Raw genomic sequence first — 23,305 nt, 5'->3', positions numbered from 1 at the left:
TAGGGTGGATGGTACAATGATACCTGTGATTATTGGAAAACTAAATTAATACAAATGACCTAGAGAGTATCTCTAATCTCTTTAATTCTCATTCCAATGTTAAAATAGCATTCTAAACCATAATGTTTTTAAAAAAATTTTTGACAAAGGGAAAAAAAAATCAGGCATTTATTTGTTCCTTTTGGAAGTTTTACTTTTTTTTTTTTCCAAGCCAAACTGTATCCAGCTTTACTAAAGATCCTTGTCATTAACAATCATGGTTTCAGGCAGGACATGGGCAGGTAATCATTAACAGTATCCAACTTCCAAACTCCCTTGTTCAACGGACCAACAAAATCAGAAAGCCACAGTGAAACCCGATGAAGGCTTCATCCGATGCTCTCACATTAAGCATATTTAACAACTATTCACTAGCCAACCCTGACTTTCAGGAAATGGAATGAAATGGCAGAATTATCAATCTGTAGGTCCACAATCTAAAAAGGAAGTGCTGCTCTTTTGAGGCATGCCATTTCAATGGTGACATTAGAAAGTTTGGATTGCCTGCCATACTGGTAACCAGTTTTGGAGGATCAGGTCCCAACTGGTCTCTGAGTTTAAAGGAGTCAAGTCTATGCTTAAGGTGGAGAGAGAGAAAAGACACGAAAGCAAATTTTAGCTTTTCTACACCACAAGGTGTTTGTGCCCAGGTGGCTAATGTGTGCCAACATCAATGGCGCCCTCCTCCCAGGAAGCGAGAGAAAGTCTCTCAGAACTGGAGGGAAAGGTGCTTTTCCCCCACATCAATCCAGCTTTGGAGGCATTCTCTTAGCAATGTATTTTCTTCCCCCCAAAATAATGAAGTGTGTTGTGTGCTAACAACATTGCTTAAAAAAAAAAAAAGGTAAAACAAAATTCTGCATTTTTATAAAACTTGATAAAAAATAATATTTCAAACTGTACAGCCACCAGAAATACAAAGTTGTTAAAAATGCACACTCGTCACTCGACCTCTCCGGTGCCTTCAGCTTCCTGTGCCTGGCCTGGCGGAGCGTCCCCATTTTCTGCGAGGTTCTTTCCGTCAGCTTTCTCCTTTCTCCCTTCTCGCCCTTCTCTGCAGGGGCCTTTTCAGGGCTGGGCTCTGGCTTTGGAGGAGCCGGTGTGGCAGATCACCTTGTGGATCTTCTGTGCGGTTCCTCCGTTGCCTCCTTTAGCGTCCCCTTCAGCCTCTCTCTTGGGCATGACGGCAGTGGCGTGGGGGCGTCACGGGGACTCCCCAGTGCGTGGACTTCGGTGGGTCCAGGGGGAGTTCTCACCCCTTCTTCACACTGCTTCGGAAGTTCTACTTTTCTTTATAGAGAATGATTTGCCACAATTTCTTATGTTGCAAAAAGTTAGGAATACGTAGTTAAATGTCATGGAAAGTGGATAAAGTAAGATGTCTTCTTAAAAGTCGAAAATTATTGTAGGTTGCTTAAAAATGAATATATATGACCAAGTGGTTAGACACTTTAAATATTAATAAATTAATTTTGAGTAAAGTTAATTTGATAGAGAAATATTATTTTATAATTCTTGAAAATGTGAACCAAGGAATTTAAAATCATTTTATAAGATTTAAAAAGTAAATTAAAATACTGAAATATAAATTAACATTTGCGAACAAGTACAACAGACACGGTCCCCAAACCAAATAGTTTATGAAGAAAAGACTTAAAATGAATAGTAGCATAAAAAGTTGCTAAACAGTCTCAGAATACACAAAAAAGTACTTTTTTTTTTTTCAAAAGCAATGACTGCAAAGATTTTTATTTTCAGACAATTTCTGATTTTAACCAATTCATTTTAGAGTAATTTCATTTTGGAGAAATTTTAGTCAAAAAATCTATACAGGGTAGTCATTCATTTTACCAGATATTGATACAAGATCAAATGGCTTTCACATGCATGATTTCTAAAATCATGACTTAGTGACATCTAGAACTAAAGACCTTGGGGATAATGACTGACTACTCTGGTGTGCCATGCCTTTGGATGTTCCTGTGTTGTCGGGCAGCATGACCTGTATCCAGGCTCTGGTACTTGACTGTTGGGCAGAGAGGGCCTGATGGGCACCCATGTGGTGGAGAGATGTCTCTCCAAGGGAAGGTCTTCGACATGACTTCCTGTAGGCTGGGACCGCCCAGACAAAGGGCCTCCCTCTGACATGCTTTAGTACAAACGATTTCGGTGTTGTAGTCTGCGGGGTGCAGTCAGGTAAGTGATAACTAAGCACTCTAGCGAACAGTAGAGTCTGCAAAAGCCATAGGACAGACCGGGTGTGTCATAAATACTAGCATATGATTTGTATTTCAGATTCCCTTGGTGAGGACAGAAGTACAAAAATACTTACCTTAAAGGGGAGGGAGGGAAGGAGAGGAGAAGAGAGGAGAGGGGAGGAACGAGCCCTGAGATGTTTTTATAGGTCATTGTGATATTAGTTCCCCTAGCCTCGATAACACCCAAACTAGGAAAGGACACTTGGTCAAATTCTTTGCAAATTCTTAGTCATAAAAAAGAACTTGTGACTAGTACTGTACATTTCATATTACTAAGTTAGAGCCCGGAGGAGGTTTAATATGACTGGTCCTTGGTGAAAAGATCCGAGAATGTCCTTTCATCCATCAGTGGTGACAAGGCAGTAGATATTTTTTAAGTAAAGGGCTGAGCATGTGTATTTCCTGAAGGATGGCTTTGACATTTGAAAGTGAAACTTAGCAGCAGAAGCCTAGATGTATGTAGTGAAAAACAATCTGTGAGCTGTGAAGTTGCAAAACCGTTTTGTAAATCATCCAGTAAAGTCATTTCTTGATCTGGTCTCCTTCTTCAGCAGTGCTATGATATTGACAAGATTGCTCTATTTGGATGTTTTCTTTCTATTTTCCGTTATTCTTTTGCATGCCGATGAATTAAGGTTTTCATTAAATAAAGCTTTTGTCAATAAGAATGTAATCATTATAGCTTTTATATTTACTAAATTTTTCTACTTAAAAACTTACGAGGTTAACGAATGCTTGGCATAGTGGTCAAACAAATACAAGTGAGTAAAATACTGTTTCCTTCACCAAACCTCCCCTGAAGTGACAGTATTGTCCGTTTATGGAGTGTCCTTCCACACCTTCCTCATGTCCGTGCTTTGCAGAAATGGCAAGACATCCTTCTCATCCCTGTATGCATTCCTTTTTGTGGTGTGACTTTGTGGCTCCACCCGTCAAGTAGAGTCCATCTCTGCACCTTCGGATCCGGGTTTGGCAGCAGTGAGCTCCTTTGGTTGTTGGGACTTGACAAAGGTGACATTGGAGTAGCAAACGTGAGGAAGAGCACTTGCCATTGGGGCTTATCTGAGCATGTGAATTTTATCACATCCGTAGTTATGCACAGAGCCCCTCCAAATTAGGAAACGAAAGTAGTACATAAAGAAAGGATTTCTGAAGTCTTTGGTTTAATATAAATCCTTTTATATTCAACACTTTTATCAAGTGTCGTGTGACCTTAGGATTTATATGCAATAGATCCTTAATTTTCTACCTACGCATGTGTAAATACATGCTTCATTTTTAAGAGGGCAAGCGTATGAGAACACATGACCCCTTTTCTTGAAAACCTCTTAAATACAGCTGAAAAGACAAAGATCTTACAGCTGCCACCTCTCACCTTTCTGTTGTCCACTCCCATTTCAGCTGATTTTCTCCACGAAAATACCTGATGTTCCCACGTTGACTTGGTCTTCCTATCCTGTAGGAGAACGATCTAATAAACTGATTTACAGTAACATGACAGGAATTTATTGAGTTGTCCTTTTGATGTGGGTATTTGCCCTTTCAAAGAAACCTAGAAAAAGGCTAATCAGAGCTTATTCTAAAAGCATGACGTGATAATGGTGGAATTTTAGGCCAGAAATAGCCGATTTGTTGGAAGTTCAGTCACATCTTCTCCCTCAGCCAGACTGTCTTTAACAACTCTTCAGGTCAAACACTACTGTTTCTCATCCCAGGGTTTAGTTATATGTAATTAGAGATGGAATCTTTTTCCATTTTATCAACAGAGGTAATAAAAGAGTAGAAAGAATTATAGTAATATTCTTATGAATAGAATCAGGATACTGATTGCTAATGTGTGTAGTCAAAATAATTTTTCTCATAAGTGGCATGGAAGGAAAAAAACAACATGATTCATAGCTAAAACTATATACAGTTATAGTATATTGAAGTATTAGAACTGATCAAGTCATTTTTCAAGAAGTATGAAAAATTACGATAGCATCAACTCATCAGTAATGACACTCACAAGCCAGTTACTTCATTGCAAATCACCTTTAGCATGACTGAATATTATACATGTATAAACACTTAGGGACCTGTAGTATTAGAGACAGATAATATGATTGATAAGTAGGTAGATATATAGATACATACATGCATACATACATACATACATACATACATACATACATAGAGACATAGAGATACACATTTGTTTTATAAGAAATGTTTTATATAGTTCAATTTAATATAGAATTGTTTGCTGCTTTTATCTGTTGGCCTCCTGTCATGCTGGCTCGTGGTCTTCTTCAATATGCCATCTTGCTGTCATCTTTGGTGCATTCACTGTGTACGTGGCCTCTTTAGTTCTTGATCATCTCCATTGCAGTGACCTTTATGTGTGTTCCACATAAGCCACACACTCCAGTGATCTCACGTGGGACCTTTACATCACCCACACATGTTCTCCTTTGAAATCTTGAATTAAAACATACTAATCTCTGATCATAGACTCTGGTCCTCCAACTCCATCATTTGATCACTTTTACTAGATCCTATTTTCATACCGCATCAAGACCACCAGTCTCTTGATTTCTTCTAGTCCCCATGTATTCAGCTGCTCTCTGTCCTCTTCCTTTTCTATGCAGCTTAAACTACATAACTCATTACCTTTAATATTCTCCCACTAATTTGATCAACATCCTTACCTATTTACCTTCCACTACACCAACTTGATAAGATCCAAACTATTTATAATATATATTGTTTCAGTCCAACTGTTTCTCTCTTTCCATTTTTATGTCTAGGCTACAGAACTAAGTTGGTATGATTTAAACATGGTCTTCAACCTTAACTGGGCCTTCATTGCAGCTAAACAGTCACATATTTCATCAGTTCTAGCTCCCATTTCTAATAGTGACTGTTTAGGAGCTTATGCACTCTCTTCAACCTTCTTACCTGAACACATTCCCCCACAGTTTCAACAAATTACCTCTCTCACCTTCTACTATGTCAAAAAGTAGAAATACATAGGAACTCATCTTCATGCAACCCCGCCTGTAACCCCACCTGCAAACTCACCTGCATCTGCATGTGTCTTTGCCTTCTTCCTTTGGAGTCCAGTGAAATACCTGCTTCTCTTTGTGTAGTCAGCTTTTCTGCCTGAGTTCTCCATCCTACTCCATTCCTTTCTCTTCAGCTTTTCTTTTCTCTTTATCTACATGTTGTTTTCTACTAGTGTTTTTCTCCTTTATGGTTCATGCTATTAGAAACCTCATTAATAATTCTTTCTTTACCCCAAAGTCATAAATACATGTGGAATTGATTTTTTTTCTATACGTTGTGAGGCAGGGGATCAAGTTTTACATTTTTTGTATATTTAATTGCTTCGACACCATTTATTAAAAACAGTGTTTTCCCCCACCTTGTCGTACATCAAGTGTCCATACATGTGTTTCTTAGCCCTGTAATTCTTCCCCACCTTGTTAGCTCTTTGATCCCATCCAGGAGATTTAGTTTTGGGGAGAGGGAGAAGTATAGGTTTCTGATTGTCCTCAGTGTTCTAGGGTTTACATGGCTCTTTTTCAAAATTTACTACTTAGAAAAAATTCCTAGTCTCTACTGAAATTCTCAATATTATTTTTTATTCCCTTGAACATAACAAGCAGAATTATTATATCTGATAGCCACAGATACTGTGGCCTTGTCTCCCCCTATGTATGATTAATTCTAATTATCTGCTAGACTTTGTGTTTGACAAATTCCATGTAAACAGTATTTGAGGCCTAGAATCATGTGATAATTCTCCAGAGAGATTTGCTCCTGTCAGGCCCCTGGAGAATTTGCAACTTGGCTCCAGTGAAGTGCAATATCAGGCATTGGTCTGATTGGACCCTGGAGGAATGGGTCTGTCTCTGCCTTCCACTTACTCCCAGGGTGCTTCTCCAAATCGGAGAGTTTACAGGCATATTCCCTTGATGAGCCCTGGACCATTAGTTAAATTTGAAAATCTATGCTCTTTCTAGAGAAATAACATTCTCCATGACACCAACTTCAACAAAAGAAAATCTTAATGTGAAAAGTACCAAATATAAAAGAGTTAGAAGCAACAGTCCTCTGGCTGAAAGTAGACAGTAGGGTCTGGAGCATAGACTTGCATCCCCTTAGTCTGATCTTGGCCCCTATGCTATCCCTAGAGTACCTCCAAACAAATCCACCTCTTCTAGAACATCTTTTTAGAAATAAACACTTGGATCTATTTTATAAAGCTGGAATGGCTCAAGAAAAGGCCTAAGGCATGCACACGAGGCCTTTATATCCAATTAGCTTTATTGATATATATAGTCATGGCTGCGTCCTTAAATTCAGGCTTTTGTGAATAAAACTTGAGCCAAGGATGATGGAACCAGAGGGTACAGTTGACTCAGTACAAACCAGTAGTAGTCAAATGACCCAAAACCTCACGTCCTTCGTAGGTGGACAGAATATTTCAATTATTTATCTATTCATCCATTTATGAAATACTTTTGGAGTACCTGTAATACCCTAAACTTTGAAGACATCATGATAAAAAAGCAGACAATGTGTTTTGTTTTTAGCTTCTAGTCTTCTGCTTAAATTATGTAGGAAATCTATTTTTATATTATGCTTTAATATCAAGTGCAAGCACCAAACTCTCAGAAGGTCTCTATTCTTATCTCTTCAATAACACCTACACTTAAAGTTTCCCTTTTCCACCTTTTATCTGGATTCTTTATCCACCGCTTTTTATCAGTAGCACTGCTTCCTGAGAAACCCCCTTCATTAGAAGCACTGGTTCTATGACAGCCTGGCAGGCTGAGTCTGCTCTCTGCTCACCCACAAATTCTCCCCGAGCCCTCAGCTCAGCAGCCTGTATCGCGCTGCGGGTCACGTCATCCACCTACCCTCATCGGATTCTTCCCTCATCAGATTCATGCAGCGGCAGTTCCTTACCCTGTGTGATTTTCGTAATTTATTAGTTGCAGTTGAATTTTCCCCTTTTCTCACCCCCTCTGCTGTCATTTGTCCAACTGAAGGTTACTCCCCAGAACTGTCACGCAAATCTAATAGCTGGTCCACAGTTGGTCCTCAACATTCCATTCTATTCTTTATCCTGATGGTTTATCTAACACTCTCGGGGTTTCTTTATCTCCCTTCTGCAGTCGAGGCTACCTCTCTACTTCAGCAACACACTTGTATGGATGTGCCTTGGCCTCTGAAGTCTAAAACTCCAAAATTTCCATTTTGACTACAACCTTTTATTCCTTCTCTATTTCTTCCTCCCTCACTCCCACTAAACCTCATTGTTGAAATAATTTTGAATTCTAGCTCCCTCGATCTGATTTAGTAGATTTATCTTCCCAAGTCCCTGTTGCCTACATTTTTTTTTTAACCTCCAAGTACACCATGTCCGTATCCCTCAAGCGTTCTCATCTCTCCATCATTCTACTAAATGAAAACTATCAACGTATGACTTACTGTGCTGACGATTCTGTTTCTGATTAGGTCTGCTACACCCTCTTAGAGAGAAAATAGATGATGCCATCGATTCATTTTATTACAAATTTATTATCCCTGATCTCACTCGATCTTGCTCAACAGTTTCTTTATTTTTCCCTGCCACTCCTGTCCCATAGGGAACACACCAAGCGTCCCTACTCTGCTCAAAGCCTCAGCGGATGATCCATGTCCTTATGTCATTGAGAAAAAAAACACTTTCAAGTAAAAATGTTCTTATATCGTACCTATATCTTCACCCACTGTTTTTCCTCTATCGAAGTGGCAGACATATTTCTTCTGCATCACTAGGTTAATGCTTCTGCCTATATTTTTGGTCCCATTTCCTCCTGCATCCTTGGGAATTTCGTTTCATTGTACAGCTTCATTCTTTCCATCTCCACTTTTTACCCTTTCTCCGCGTAAGTTGCACACACGCAGCCCACGGACATGTTTATTATTTCCCCTTTCTGAAAAAAGCCTGCACCACCCACCTTTCTCTTCGCCGCCATTTACTGTCTTTCCTACCCAGCTTATTGAAATAACTCTTATTTTTCACCTCTGCTACTTTATCTTTCATACTTTATTACCGACTACAATTTGACCTTGATCCCTTCTGACCTGACATTTTCAAAGGTCACTGGGGAAAAAAAAATCCTATTTCCCAAATCCAATGGCTTCTATGCTGTCCTCATTCTTTGAATCTGGGTATGGTATTTAACAATAGTGGCCACTTCCTCTTTCTTGAAAGTCTCTTTTTCAGCTTCGAGATATTCTGTTTCTTTTCTTCCTGTCTCCTTTATTCACCCCCTTTCTCTCCTCTTCCTCTGTCTGTCTCTTAGTCGTCGTTCATCAGAATTCCGAATTCTGTTCTCTTCTTGCCCTTCACTCTTTCTCGGAGCATTTCCAATGGTTCGCTCTCCAGCTCTCACTTATAGACCCTAAAACATGTCTTTGACCCTCCCCTAGACTTCTCTTGAGCTTTAGATCCACACTTCTAGCTGCTGCCTAGAAATCTCTTCCCACTGTCTCGCGCCTAAAGATATACCTGAGGTCTAATTTAGGACTTGTTATTTCTCCTTTGCTTCTCATCACCTCAGTGGAAACTGAAAATCCCTGTTCCTCTTCCTGCATTCCCTTTCCCTATTACTGATCCCCTCATTTTATCCATGATCTCAGTGGAAAACTCTGGAATCACCCTGACTCTGACTCCTCCTTCACCCCATTGAATCCATTGGTCGAGTCCTCTCAATTCTATCTCTAAAGCATCTTTTTATTTTCTCCATGTCCCCTCTGACCCTCCTCATCGAGGCATCGCTGGCTCTTTCACAGACTCACGGGTGGTGTCCGTGGGTCCTGGCTCCCTTCGCTCTAGAGCGCTCTTACTCCTACTCTCAAGTTGTACTTTTTAACAGTCTGACCCCAATGACGCTCAATTACTATGTGCTGGAAGGAATTTTTCACTGAAGAGTTATTCCCCTCCAATAATAAATGAGTTGCTAGCGTACAGGTGACACTTGCTTTTATTGGAATCATCACCTTTTAGAATATTTTTTGACCTCTGGAGTTAGTAGAGGATTCATCAAGGACACTTTAATGTCTATAAGCTGTAAAATAGGAAACTTTAGTATGAGTGAAGGAAACTCTGAAATCATCTTTGATTCTTATTGTGACTATTCATCAGTCTTGTCTTCCATCAGAAAAACAAGAGAATTATGCCCACCATAATGATCAAGGGCGAACTCTTCTGAGTTGTTCTTTGGGAAAGCTTTCAGAATCTTTCTTTGGAGACTTTTAGAACTGTGTCCTTGATCATGCAAACCTTAGAAAGAAAAGTGTAGAACAAATAGAATAGTTTCATTCATTATTAATGTCAGCAATTGAGAGTTGATAGTTGTGATTCTGACTTTGGCTTTGAGACATAGTCTACATAAATAGAGCAAAGCACTAGAGTCATAGTGGTCCTGAATTTTTCTTAGAGTTTATTTACCATGTCAAAAAAAAAAACCCTGAATGTTAAACAATGTATGAATTAATTATGGAATCAGAATAAAAATCAGTGTTTTGACTTTGAGTTCTCTATCGAGTTACTTAGTAGCATCCTGTACTATCGCATCACCTTAGATTACAATAATATTGGGCCAAAGAATTTAGTGAAAGGAGAGCTTTATTCTGAATGAGGAGATTTAACATCTAGACCTGGAACTGATTCCGTCAACTTGGTTGTTGTCATTAGTGTGTGTGCGTGTGCACGCGCGCACGTGCACGCATGTGTGTCTTATACTGTAGGTATATCTCATATTAGTGAATGTGAAAGGGATTTAAAATAATTCCAAAATAAGTATTTTTTACAATTCTTTGAATTTTGAACTGGTCCTGTAGGATATAGTGTAGATAACTGATGTCTTCTTCAAAATGTATGTTTGACATTCTTCAGCTTAGAAAAAAGTCATGTCCAGCACTTCATGAATTACTACCAGTATGTTTAGCTCGAAATCAGGTCATTTAGTTTCTCTTCTATTAAAATTAAATGTCATGATGAGAATGTGGTATAGCATTGACCTTACAAAAGACTTGAGAATACTATCTTTGTGGTAAAATGAAACAAACCTGTCCTGTTGCAAACAGGTTTCAGAATGTACAGTAGCCAGTTTTAAGATCCACTGACTCACAGTGTTGTTAATTTATGTCTGCCAGTGACATTGTTAGACATTGAGTCTTTGGGTGTGTCGATGAAGAAATACGTAGAGGAACTGTATAATTTTTGTATAATCAAATGTGGCAATATCCGCATGTAACACAAACCTTTATCATAATTTAGTATTTTTTATGATTCTCCTAATTATTCAGCATTAATAGTGCAAATGCCATCTTATTTTCTAATTGGATAAGCTTGCTTTTTTTCTTTTTTTAGATAATGGGAAATTGGTTTTTTTTTTTTTTAATGGATTGTATTTCATTACAAATGAGATGACAGCCACTTTATAGAAAGACTAGATTACATAAGAAAATTTTCATGTGAATCATTGAAGACAGAAATGTCTGAAGAGACTTCATACTCAAGTCTTCTGAGGGTCAAAACAATATATAAATTTGGAAGTCAACACAAGTTCACTGGCTCAGAACTTAAATGAAGTTAACCCAAACTCAGCATTGCTGGTTGGTGCCGAAATATTTGGAATGGAATTGAAAACTTGATTTTTAGGTTTTTAAATGTAATATGTTGCATAAACACATTGTAATATGTTCCCCTTGAAGGTGGGGAGGTGACAGCCTTTTGGCCCAACTGTGACATTATGCTGACCCTAGCAAGTAGCCTGAACCAGAGAATGTATAACGAGGTAATATTTTTATGGACTGACATAATTATTTTAGTGAGTTTTTAAGACTTTTAATTAAACTTTTGATGATCTCTCCATATACTCCTAAGAAGTGGGAGTTAAGGATAGGTCAAAGTATACAACCCTGTAAGCAAGTGTGTTCTCTCGTGGCTGTTGTTAAACAAACATATTGTTTCCTTGCACCAAGTGCTTTAAGCTCACTTTCGTGGTTTTCATAAGGACTTTTGAGGGCCATTATCTTCCTTTGCCAATCCCTTAAATATAAACACCTCAATATCCAGTGAGGGAAAGTTTATTTATTAAAACTGAAATGGGGAATAAGAAATTTCATTACAACAAACGAGTCTTTCAGTGGAGAAAAATCTAGAGGGAAATTTGCCATTAATTTTTAGGCTAGTCAAGTCATAGCTCTTTTAACTCATGGGGATTTCATCACTGCTCTTTAGAAGTTTTTACCCAGTCCAGGAACGTGTCTTTCTTCGGCGTTGGCAGTCTGGGCTTTCTGCTTCTTAAATGCCACTCTCATTTTAGTCTTTCTAAAGGAACTACTGGCTCCGTATCTTCTCAGTTACCTCAACACATATTTATCCTTTTCCCTCTGAAATGGCGAGCAGACCACAACTGAGACAGTGAAGTACCATTCGATCTTCATTAACCAGAAGGAATCATCTTCTTTCTTCACATCCTCACTGTGCCCCACGCTAAGAGTGGTGTTCTTCCAGCCCCTCAGGTCTCAGAGCTGAAAGGCCAACCTAGAACTTCAGAGAGTCTCTGAGATCACTTTTCTCAGTGGCTCAAGGTGAGGTGGCTTTCTGCTCCCTTGAATGGAGTCACTAACCGCAGTGCAAAATTAGTTCGAGCTGAAATGAAAGAACATGTGTTCGTGGTTATTTGCCTAAATGGCTGAACTGCACAAGCCTAATGTCTGAATTACCCAAGATAAACTGATTGGGGTTTTTTTTGTTGTGTATTTTAGGAAAGTTTCTAATCAAAGAATTCGGAATTCTTAAAGAGCACTAAGAGTTGAGTCCTTTGGGGATATTTTCCTGATGGTTAGTAAAAACTAGTTATCTTTCTAAAATTGGAGAATGTTTTCCTACTGCCTCAGGGGCTTTGCATGTGATGTTTAAAATGCTGTCTTTCACCCCCATTGTCCAATTCACTTTTCTGACACTTAAGATTCAGCTTATTTTCTCCTACATCAGGGATGCTAACCCACAACCCCTCGGCATGAGTCTGGATTCTTGTTCTATGCTCTCCTAGATTTTTGCAAGCATTTAAGACACATACCACAAGCGAAACTTACACATTTTCGTACATGTGATTAGGTTTTAATGTGTCTCTCCCGCTAAACTCTAAGCACTGTCTGATTCGCTAACTACAAACAGTTGCTAGTTCCTAGTCAAGTCCTTTTATATACTGCAGATATTCAATGCATATTTTTGACTAAAATATAAGACCTAATGTAGGAATGGAATACATTCCCCCAGAAATTAGTCTGTGCTTTCTTAATTGTAAGCTATGAATTTCTAATGGCTAATTTACTCCAGATCTTTCTATATTCCAGGATACGTTTGTCCTAATCCATGAAAACCACACTTCAAGTGTTTCCGGTGACCTACTCACTGCCAAACTGTGTATAGCTTAAATACCACTTCAAACCTTTGAACCCCAGTATAGCTTTGCACATAGCGAACTACCATCAACATCCTTTTGGACGTTGCCCTCTATGGCAAAACTGTCTGTGCTTGATTTCTCCATTTCTGGTTGCCCAGACAACTACGCATGTTAGAGACTATCTTAGGTTGGATCTCTCAGATCTCATTAAGGGATTGAGGAAAATAGGATACAGGGAAGGGTGGGAGTCAAGCGAGGGTGCAGATTCAGGCAGTGTCCCCTAGGGAGCATCTTCGTTCTGATCCCATAGAACTCCGGGGTGTGGGTACAGAGAGAGCTGGACTGTCACACTCCTGCCCTGGTCAGTCATTGGCTAATGGTGGTGGGGGGAGTCAACTTCCCAGGACTTTTTAGCTTTCTCTCTTTGCAGGAAAAACTGTCCTAGTAGCTAGAGAAGTATCAGAGGGGGGTGTCATATGTGGTCAGTAAAAGAAAAACACACAGAAGCTGGGGAGGATGCACAGAAACGTGAGAAACGATGGTAGGGGATCTGAGAAGAGTTCCAGCAGTGTCCACTACAGAAGCTCTACCTCAGACCTACTCTCTGGCAAGGTAGATGACCAGCTCTGTGCTCGGTTGTGTATTGTATGATTTTGGATTCAACTGTCATCTGTTTGCTAAAGACATGCGAATCTACTTGTCCATCCCCGATCGTCACTGATTCCAACACAGCTCTTTAAATATAAGCTGGAGGTACCTAGCACGTGATCACTGAAAGGGAGAAATAAGGAAGAAGAAAGAAAAGTCAGAAAAATATCTAGTGTCAAAAACAACAAACTAAATTAAATGACCTGACCATGCCCCTTGCCTCACCCTGTCTGCTTCAGGAGATGCTGAAAAGCTATCATGCAATTTGGCCTCAGAGGAAAAGTTGTTTGGGTCTTGAAATTCAAGAGTAATTCACAGGCATATACCTGATTAACTGGATAATCCCATTAGAATTTCATATTTGGCAAAGAGAAAAGCACACAGACATAGTTATGGCATTTGACCAGCAATACAAAACAGTTCCAAAGCCTGGGAAACAGGGACCTTAGAGGAGGGTCTTGCAGGAAAATGTCCAGTGCCAGCATGCAGGTAGGCCGAAGCTTTCTAGAATGGCAACAGATTAGAAAAAGTGGTGGGAGTGGATGGGACAGGTGCAAGCAAAGGAACCCAAAACCCTGATAATATTTATCTTGGCTCAGGCATCTTAATGACCATCAAATGAAATTGCGTTTTATAAATTTACTTTGACTAAGACATAAATTAGAAGTCCACTGCTAAAACTAAATAGAGGATTGTTTCAATGACATTTTTACAAGGGCCTGTTTTTGCCGAGTGTCAAGACAGGTCGAGGCACATAGTTAGGGAGATGGCTATGGAGGGGGACATCCTGTGGGACAGCATTCCATTCACATGAACTCGGTACCGCGGCAGTGGAAAAATCAGTTACACAAGGTCCAGCATGCTCTGGCCCTCAGGGCTCCAGCGGGCACGCTAGCTTCTCCCCTTCGGTGCCAGGCGCAGGTGCACCTACCGAGTGTGCTGAGTTCCCTCCATCTTTGCTCTTGAGTGCCTGCCGATCTTCTCAGAGCCCAACGCCACCAGTGCCTGCCCGGGGGAAAAGAGGCAACGCTGACTCTTCTGCCTTCTGGTGACCTACTTTCTGCTGGGGCCAAGGTTCCTTTAGCTGTTGTCAGCATTCAGAAGCCATCTTTTCCTTTTCTACCTTCAGGGACTAATAATCGCTTTTTAAACTATTGCTTCCTTCGTGTATTCACCAAACATCCTGCTCTCAGACATGGACCCGAAGGCTTGCTGAGAACCTGCCTCCAGTGTTACCACCTTGACTTTTTTTTTTTTTAGAAAAACTAAAAGAAGTTGGCCGTGTCTTTCGATGGAAAGCCAAGGAACTAGGTACATTGCTTGCCCTTATGGTAAGGCTTCAGATTCTTTGTGACTGTACTTTCATCCTTGAGAGATACAGATGCTCTCGTAGAATTGAACGAAGCATCTTATGCCACTGCAGATTTTTATAATTGCCGTCATTACTTCCCTTTACATACTGACAAAAATGTGTGTCGTCGCTCAAGAGACCTCCAGGATATTCTTGTAGATTTTCTGTTCTGGTTTTTATCTGGTGAAAATTGATTCCTACAGGACTGGGGCTTTTACCTAAAATCCACATTACAAAACGCACGTAGAGCTGGGCCATGGAGAAATGGTGAGGGTGCCTTGCCGGGCCGAGGGAGTAGGGAGAATAGAAAGGGATCCGGACTGCTGCTCTCGGCTCAGCACCGCGAGTGGAACGTGAATTCAACGGGTTTTATTACCCATGATACCAAAAAAAAAAAATGGGATCGGGGGCGGGGCTGGGGGAGGGAAATGTGGACAACAAAAGTCTTAAAGCTATACTGCACTGAGGATGGGCAAAACCGTCAGTTCAGACCACGGGGTGGGGGCACCTCGTAAAAATAAATGTGTTCTGATATGATCTCGTGGGGTTGGAAGGGTCAAGCCTCAGAAGTCCAGACTTGATCATTTTCATACATATATTATAAGAAAAGAATAAGTGTGAGATAAAAGTGAGCATGTGCCCTTCAGGCCAATTGAGGTGACAGGAAATAACCTTGCCTTTGCCCCAGGAGCCTCGAAGGATATTCAGAGACCTGCAACTGCAAGCAGTTGCCGTAGCCACGGGCAAGGCTGAGGTATATTTATGCCAGAGCCTCAAACGCAGCACTTCCCAGCCTGGCCCTCCGAAAATACGCCCTCTCATTCAACTTGGTCCTTGCACTCATGTCCTTATGTCAGGAAAAAAAGAATACTTTAAGAGGGCAAAGGACAAAACCTTTTCCTGTCCTCACTCTTTTCGCGTCTTCCTCGGTAACTAGGGTCTCATTCAACACCAGAGGTGCCTGGGGTGTAGGATGGCTCCGGAATATCCCACCCACGTCTGTGCACAGGCAGCGCAGCCAACCTGCTGGCCGGGGTGCAGCTGTAGCATTCAGTGGCAAACACCAAGAGATGTGTCTTTCACACAGCCCAGGGAGCTAGCAAGGGGTCCTTGGCGTTTTCCTTGTCACCCCAGGCTATCTCCAGCTTGGAGAAGCCTGTCGCCACTGAAAACACTCACGAGGCGCATCTATTGTTCTTTTTATTACTTTGGTGTGAAGTCTGACCAGATCACCTACCTACTGGAGGTCGCGTGTTGGCCATTCTGGCGTGGGCGTGGGCCTGCCTCACGGCTAACTTCATCCAAAGACGAGGACTCCCACGCTGTCACGCTGTGCAGGCACAGCTGTGGTGCCCAGACGCTCAGCCCAGACAAAAATGAACCAAACCGACGTATTCTTCCCACTTGTCTCCTGAGGCACGCCCTTGCTCTTCACACACGCCCTTGTAACTCAGTCATTTTATTCATTTTCCTGGCATAGTTTGTGGCCTTCTTGGCTCTTCTCGGAATGTCGCCTCCCTCAGTTTCTGTTAAAAATTAATCTAGATCCAATTTGTCTTCCAGGCTTGTCATGCCTGTCTACTTAGTTTATGATTTTTTTTTTATTGGTTAATTGGTTTGGTTTTACTCAATGTTTTAAATTCTTAATTTTATGTAAACTTTTGAGTCTTTTTCTTTAAGTTTCTAGACTTTGGATTTTGTTTAGAAAGGACTGCCCACATGATAAAATTAACTTTTTATTTTTTTTTGCATCTAGAATTTACTTTGATACAAGGAGTGAGGTAGTGATCGGCTTTATTTCGTTTTTGTTCGTTTGTTTCTCTAAATGGCTAATTATCCCCATCCAATATCATTTATCGGATAATTTGTCTTTCCCTACTAACCCAGGAGCCATCTGTATCTCATGCTAATTTCTCACTCGGATCTGAGTATGTCTCTAGATTCTCTTTGCTACTCCACAGATCATCACATCTCTACCAGCACCAAATAGTTGTCGTTCTGGCTCAAATTCATTCTTTTATGCCTTTATCCAACGTTTTCATGAAAGCATGCTGTGTAACCGCCATTCGTCTGTGTGTTTGGAATACAGCAGTGGTTATTTTACTCACTAGTACACTATTTATCCCTCCTTACTTTTGTGCATCAGAATTCTTCTGTGGATCACTTTTTGTTTGTTTATTTTCACATGAATTTTAGAATCAGCTTGCTATGTTAAAGAAAATCCTTCTAGTATATTTGTTGGGTTGCTTTAAAGTTCTACCTCAATTTAGGGAGAATTAGTCTCATTTAAATATTAACATGTTCCTATCCAAACAAAAAAAACTATTATTTTTCTATTGATTCAAGATTTCTTCTCTGCTCCTGTAAAGAAATTAAAGCTTTGATTAGATAGGTCCTGCATATTAAGTTCATTTCTAGGTATTTATCTCTTTTGTTTTTATCATGGATGGTATCTTTTTCCCATTATATTTTCTCATTTATTTTAATCTTGAAAAACTATTGATAGTTGCGAATTAATTATTTAACCAGTTGCTATGCTTATTCTCTGGTTGTTAGTAAAAGCTTTTTAATCAATCCTAATGTTTTCCAGGTATACATATTTATTATTTGAAAAAAATCATAATTTTACTTCTTCTGTTATGATTTTTCTTTTCTTTCTCTTGCCTAATCCCATGAGTTAGTAATTCTAAAATAATCCTGAGTAATGAAGCTGATAATAGTTATTTTTATCCAGTTTCTGGTTACCGTGGAAACACTTTTAGTACCTCACCGGGCGGGGTAGGGATTATTGTTCTGAGCCATAAAACTTTTTTTTTTTTTCCTATACGAAGAACTAATTCCTCAATTTTTATTTTGAATTTTGTTACCATAGAGTTGATTTAATTATCGTTCTCTTTGACTATAAATATAGCAGATGGTGTAGACCATCTTGTCCTCTTTAAATTCTATTTTAGATTAAATTGTCAGAAAGTAAATTACGTGATTGCCACTAATCCCATTCTGGGGTGTTGGCTAAGGAGCCTAATACATCTTTTCCTTTCCTCACTTTCATCTCAATTAGGTGGGGAGGAGAACCTCTGTGTACACACAGACACACACACGCACACGCGCGTGCTCTTAAAGTAACAATACTATTAAGAATTACAAGTCACGGTAAAAGATGTGCCATTTCATAAGCTTGCCAGTTTAAAATATCCTGGTAGAGAGACTTCCCCAGGAGGCGCGGCTCAGATTTGACTCCCCTATCACTAAGACCAGCCTTGACCAGAGGTGTTTCAGATGTGTGCTTTACCCTTCTTGATCTGATATCAAAAATCAACTTGGTGTGAATGATCATTTCCTAAGTGCGAAAACAGATCAGCTGGCTCTGGCCTCAAACCAAACCACCATAGGTATCACTTATAAAGAATTATCATCCAGTTCTCAAGACCCTGAAAATCTCATAGAGCTTTGCAGAGGTCCGGAAGCAGAAGCAGAGAGCAGCTAGGCAGGACATCATACAGCGGACTCCCTAAAAGAGCTTTGCTCTTGTCTGTCCATCCTCGAATTGCCTCATGGTGGATATTAACAGTAGCTCCTTCTCTCCAAATCCTCTCCTCGCCTGTCTGAGCCGGTAGCCCCTTCATCGCCCCCTTTTGAGAAGCCTGTCTCAGGAAAGGTTTCAAGAACCTTCCACCACCCTTGGAAAAGACTGGGTTCTTCAAGAAGGGCAGTTCCCGCCATAATTCTTACAAATAAAGACTTTCATCGCTTTAAAATAATGCTATTGCACCCCACTTCTGGGGCTTACCGATGAAGCCGCTGCATTCCCACCTCTCAGGCGGGAGTTATCCGAGAGGAAGGAACACCGTGAATCATCAGAGGACAGAGGAAATTCGCACGAACACCTTCTCATACTCCCTTCCTCCCGGCAGCACCTCGGAGCTTTCAGAAGTGACGCGTTGGTGGATCATCTGTGTAGAAATTCTCCTGATCGCACAAAAGCATCACTTCCGTAGGCTTCCAACTGAGGCAAAGATCCAGCGTTAGAACATAGCACCCTATTTATTGATTTTTTCCAACTGATTGATGAATCCCTCGCAAATCAATGCTACTTTTATGCGAATCAATATACGAGTGTGCTCACATTTATGCATAGCCTATATGGACATTCCTAGTGGAGTCCTCTGAATTTTAAATCCAAGATGTAGTTTGCGAGATCACTTGAACCCTTCGGCACTTAAGTAACTGACCTATTTTCCTATGAGGAATTCATAATTGAAGATAAAGGAAGTTACAGAAGAGAACCGACGTGGGTTTGCGGGGGTACCCTGTCATATCAAAGCGGGAACAGAAAAACAAGAATGTTTTCCCCCCAACCCTTTGTTAGGTGAGGATTGTCTACTATGAAACAGAAAAGCTAAGGAAGCTGGAAAAAATACGGGTTAATGAGGAGCTGGACTGGAGAAGGTCAGTTTACTTGATTAGAGCTCAGCTCTTCCTTGCCCTTGTTTATTGGAGTTTGGTTTCTAAGGAACAGGCTTTCTACATAAATATCACACTCGCCCCTTCCCCAAAGAGAGTGACTTCATTATAAAAAGACTTTTCATTACGTCATGTCGGGGTTATCAGTCAAAGCAATGACAAGAAATGGTTTATTACTGCAAAACGAAAACTGAGGTATTACAAAGCAGAGCAGGGGACGTCTGAGAGCGCACTTGGCTCTCCTCCCAGACATTTTGTTTATCCCTCGGACGGGGAGCTTCTATTTCTGTGGCTCCATCAAGGAAGTGAGAATCAAGTTTTACTCTAAATATTGCTGTTCTTATATTAGCAGGGTTTAAAAATAGAATCAAAGGAATTGAGAGGACTTCCAAGGTTTGTTTTCAGACATTCCCCTCTTTCACCGTGGCCCTTCCTTCACGCTTCACCAAGTACATCCTATTTGCCCAGAGGCCGCGGCACAGCCGTCCCACGGTCTAGTTCAGAGGCCAGTGCTGTCCAGGTCAAGACGCTGCTTCCTGGCTGGGTCGAGTGCATTCTGTGCAGACCTGGGTTCTTTCTACCTCAGTAGCATGGCACGAGAGTTAATGAATCAATCGGAAAACGGAAAATCTTGACACAAGAAGAAACCTGCAAATGGCATCTAAAACAGTGGTTCCCAACCAGAATTATACTCCAGGCTGATAAAATAAAGCGTTCCTCTCACTGACCCGAAGAACAGGGAGGAGACAGTTGTCGTGGGAGAGGGCAAGAGGAGATACCAATTCCCCGAGTGGTCAGAGAACAGACCTCCTTTGACCAGTGGTTCACCCACGCTAGGTGGAGGCTTGCTGCCTGCATAGCTGCTCTTCAGATCATTTGAGCAACCTGCAAGCAATTTTAATTATTACAAAATTCTTCCGTGTACTAATTGCAAATCTACCTCTCCTTGATTCTTATTCATCGGTTTCAGTTCTATGTTTGGAAGAAGAGACAGCCGCAAATGTATTAAGTCTCCTACAGACAAACAAGACAGAACAGAGCAAGTCACGGTTCTGTGAAATCCAGGCAAAGGACTTGGAGCACTCAGCCATGAGGTTTAAGCCCCACGCCCTGGCCCATGCCCCAGTCAAACAGCCAACTCACAGCTCCCTCTGAGTTCAAACTTCCTTGCTATGAATGACTTTGTAAATGCTTTCCCTGTCTCACCCTTTCTGGGCAACAGAGATCTTCTGGGAAGCCTGAGATGCGTGCCCCATCCCCTCCTATGCTGTAGTTTGCTCCTTGTCAAACCTCTTATACAAAATCAAGAGGGAACTTCCCCTGGAAGGTTTGGTAACTGTTAATGATATAAAATGGACATCACTTTTACTTAGCCCTTATAAGGAACTCAGGCGGGGTCTAAGCAAGGATAAGGACACTGCTTAGGGTGAGAAGGGCCTGGTTACATTCTTCACAAAGACAATCACTTCGTAGCTCCAAAGTGTACAGCGTGCTTTTCAGTGTTAATGCAATCTTTGCAAATATCTACTGTCAAGGGATGCTCTCAGGTGAGCAAACATCTCCAAGCTGAACCTTAAAAAAAAAACAGCTCGACAAAGTCAACATGCATCTTATTGAGTGCTATGTGTTAAAGAATGTGGCTTCAGAGGTCGTGTTTTTAAGACGATACTGTTTCTGAGAGTATATCAGGAAGCTTTTTGGGGAGGTAGCCTACAGAGAGTTTATAATCGAAGAATGTTTATCTTACTTCATAACTTAAACCTTGTTGTGGACTAAAAAAGACTTCTCTAGACCATTCACCTACTTTGTGCTCGCCTAAGTGCTCGCCTCATCTTGCCGAGCTCACCCCGTGATCTGTACTGCACACTCTGCCTGGGGACATGACATTTGCTCTAGAGTGTTCATCTCCATCTCTCACCCATCTAACTTGACTCATCTTTTAGGTCTCGGCTGAGTCACCACTTTGCAAGGGAAGAATTTTACCGTATGGTTCAATCTCTTCGCTTCGCTTTTTTTTTTTTTTCAGTTTATCTTCTGAAAACATGTACATCACTCCACCTTCCATAGATCAGCAGCTTCACTGCTTTGGGTCCGAGTGGATGTTAGAGGCTCAGGGGGTCCCTTACTCCTGCAGAACCCACTGGGACGTGAGCTGGGTTACAAGTCTAGCAGTCATAGATTTACCCAGGAATAAATAGAACGTCCTTGTTTTCTATCAAGATTCTTTCTTCTCCTCTCTCCTTGGCGTATCTCCTACTCCTTTCACATGTCAGCCTGGAGATCACCTCCTGAAAGACACTTACCCAACTCCCTACGCTGGGTGAGGTAAGCCCCCCGTCCCCCGTCACGTGTCCCCAAAGTACCTGTGTGAATTCCGTCATGACAACTACCAGGTAGCATGGAAATTGCTGGTATGGGTGTCTGGTGGCTTGTTCGTATATTAGAAATTAGCTCCTCAGGGACAGGAAATGCGTCTTGTTGACCCGAGAACCCCAGGTGATACCCGGTGACTGCGCAGTCAGTGATTGCTAAGTAAATAATTAAATGGACACATAGATGGATGAACACGTCGGTCTCCAGAGGAGCATGAAGAATTCTGGGTGAACAGAACCTGCCTTGCCCCTTCACCTTTTGGGTGGTTTCTAGCTTTTTCTCAAAACGGTTACATTAGAGGTCTCCAGTCTTGCTGTGAGGTGGTAGTAATTGCTTTTTGTCTTTTCTTTTTTTTATTTCCTCTGAGCAGGGACACTCCTGGGGAATATTGACAGTAAAGTCCCCAAGCTGATCTGGGAAAGGGGCATCATCAATGCATTTACTTTCTTGCCCTCGAGACTGAAAGTTGTCCTATTTTTCAGTTAGCAGATAGGGTGGGAAATTTTTACAGCTTCTCCAAGCCTCGCTCTTGGCATTCCTGGCCTTGTGAAATGTTTCAGGCTCCTAGCTCTGGCTCGTGAGTTCACTGGAAGCAACCTCACATTCCTGTCTGGAGATTGGCATGTAACATTTCTTTCGATCCCGTACTGCCTAAGAAAAATCCCAAGCTACGTGAAAAAATATCTGGTATTTTCTCACTGGCAAGTACTCTCCTGTCAGTCATGCTCTCCCCAAGCAGTCATGCCTGATGAGCCCTACATGCTTTCCATCGTGTTCTGCCCGTGAGTCATAAAGACCCAAGGCAGCAGCGGGGAGATACAGAAGTGAAGGCGAGCACGTGGTTCCGAGCGCTCGGCTTCACACTCCATCGTGTGACTTCATGGGCTCGGCACATTCCGGCAGAAGGCACTCCCGCATTCTGTCACGGGCAACTTTCCACCACCGCCGCCCAGGAAAATGAAATGGAGCCTGGGCCTTTCCCATTTATTCATACCTGGTAGCTCTCTTCCCAAGTGACTTCCACACAACCTTTTCTCATAGTTAAATGACAGTGCCTGGTAAATTACAGTTTAGAGTTGACTCAGGAGCAGGACTATATACAAGCCAGAAGATGACGTGTGAAGAGAGTATGATTGTGGTGTAATCAGCCATTTCGTGGGTGACTTTTGGGGGTCAGTGTCATTACTTCACAGTCTCCCCTCCTTCAGTCTCTGAATTCAGGTTCATTCAGAAAATCAGCAAACCTGACCATAGATCTGAAGAGTTTTACTTTTTAGCTCTCCTTTGGGGGTCAGGCAACATGTATACTCAAAAGAGTATAGGAACATCAAATGCCACAGAGTACCCTGTTATATGACCTTGTTGTACCCTGTTCTTTGGCTTCGTAGTAACTGGCACAACTGGCTATCGTGGGCTTTTTTGTTTTGTTTTGTTTTGTTGATTTATTTTCTTTAAATGTCTATCTTCCACTAAACTGTAATGTTCAGGAGAACAGAGGCCACGGTCGTTTACCCAGAGTCTAGAACAGCACCCCGTATGTGTAGGCACCCATATATAACCTATAAGTGAATAAAACCGATTATTGGTTAGCATCTGCTTGATTGAAAGCAAGCCCACAGAGTTTCCTTTGAACCTCTACAGATGTCCCCTGGCAGGATTGAAGGGACACTCAAAGAGTGTTGCACTCATCTGCTGAGACCCTCCCCGGTCCCCCA

General features: G+C 41.2%; 1 pseudogene; it reads right to left on the bottom strand.

Moving 5' to 3' along the window:
- Nucleotides 1-894: 894 nt before the first annotated feature.
- Nucleotides 895-22,252, bottom strand: LOC120617664 (non-histone chromosomal protein HMG-17-like; annotated as a pseudogene).
- Nucleotides 22,253-23,305: the final 1,053 nt, after the last annotated feature.

The sequence above is a fragment of the Pteropus medius genome, unplaced genomic scaffold (genome assembly GCF_902729225.1).
Source record: "Pteropus medius unplaced genomic scaffold, Ma_sr-lr_union100, whole genome shotgun sequence".
NCBI lineage: Eukaryota > Metazoa > Chordata > Mammalia > Chiroptera > Pteropodidae > Pteropus > Pteropus medius.
The sequence above is the reverse complement of the archived record's forward strand: the minus strand, read 5'-3'. Positions and strand labels throughout refer to the sequence as shown.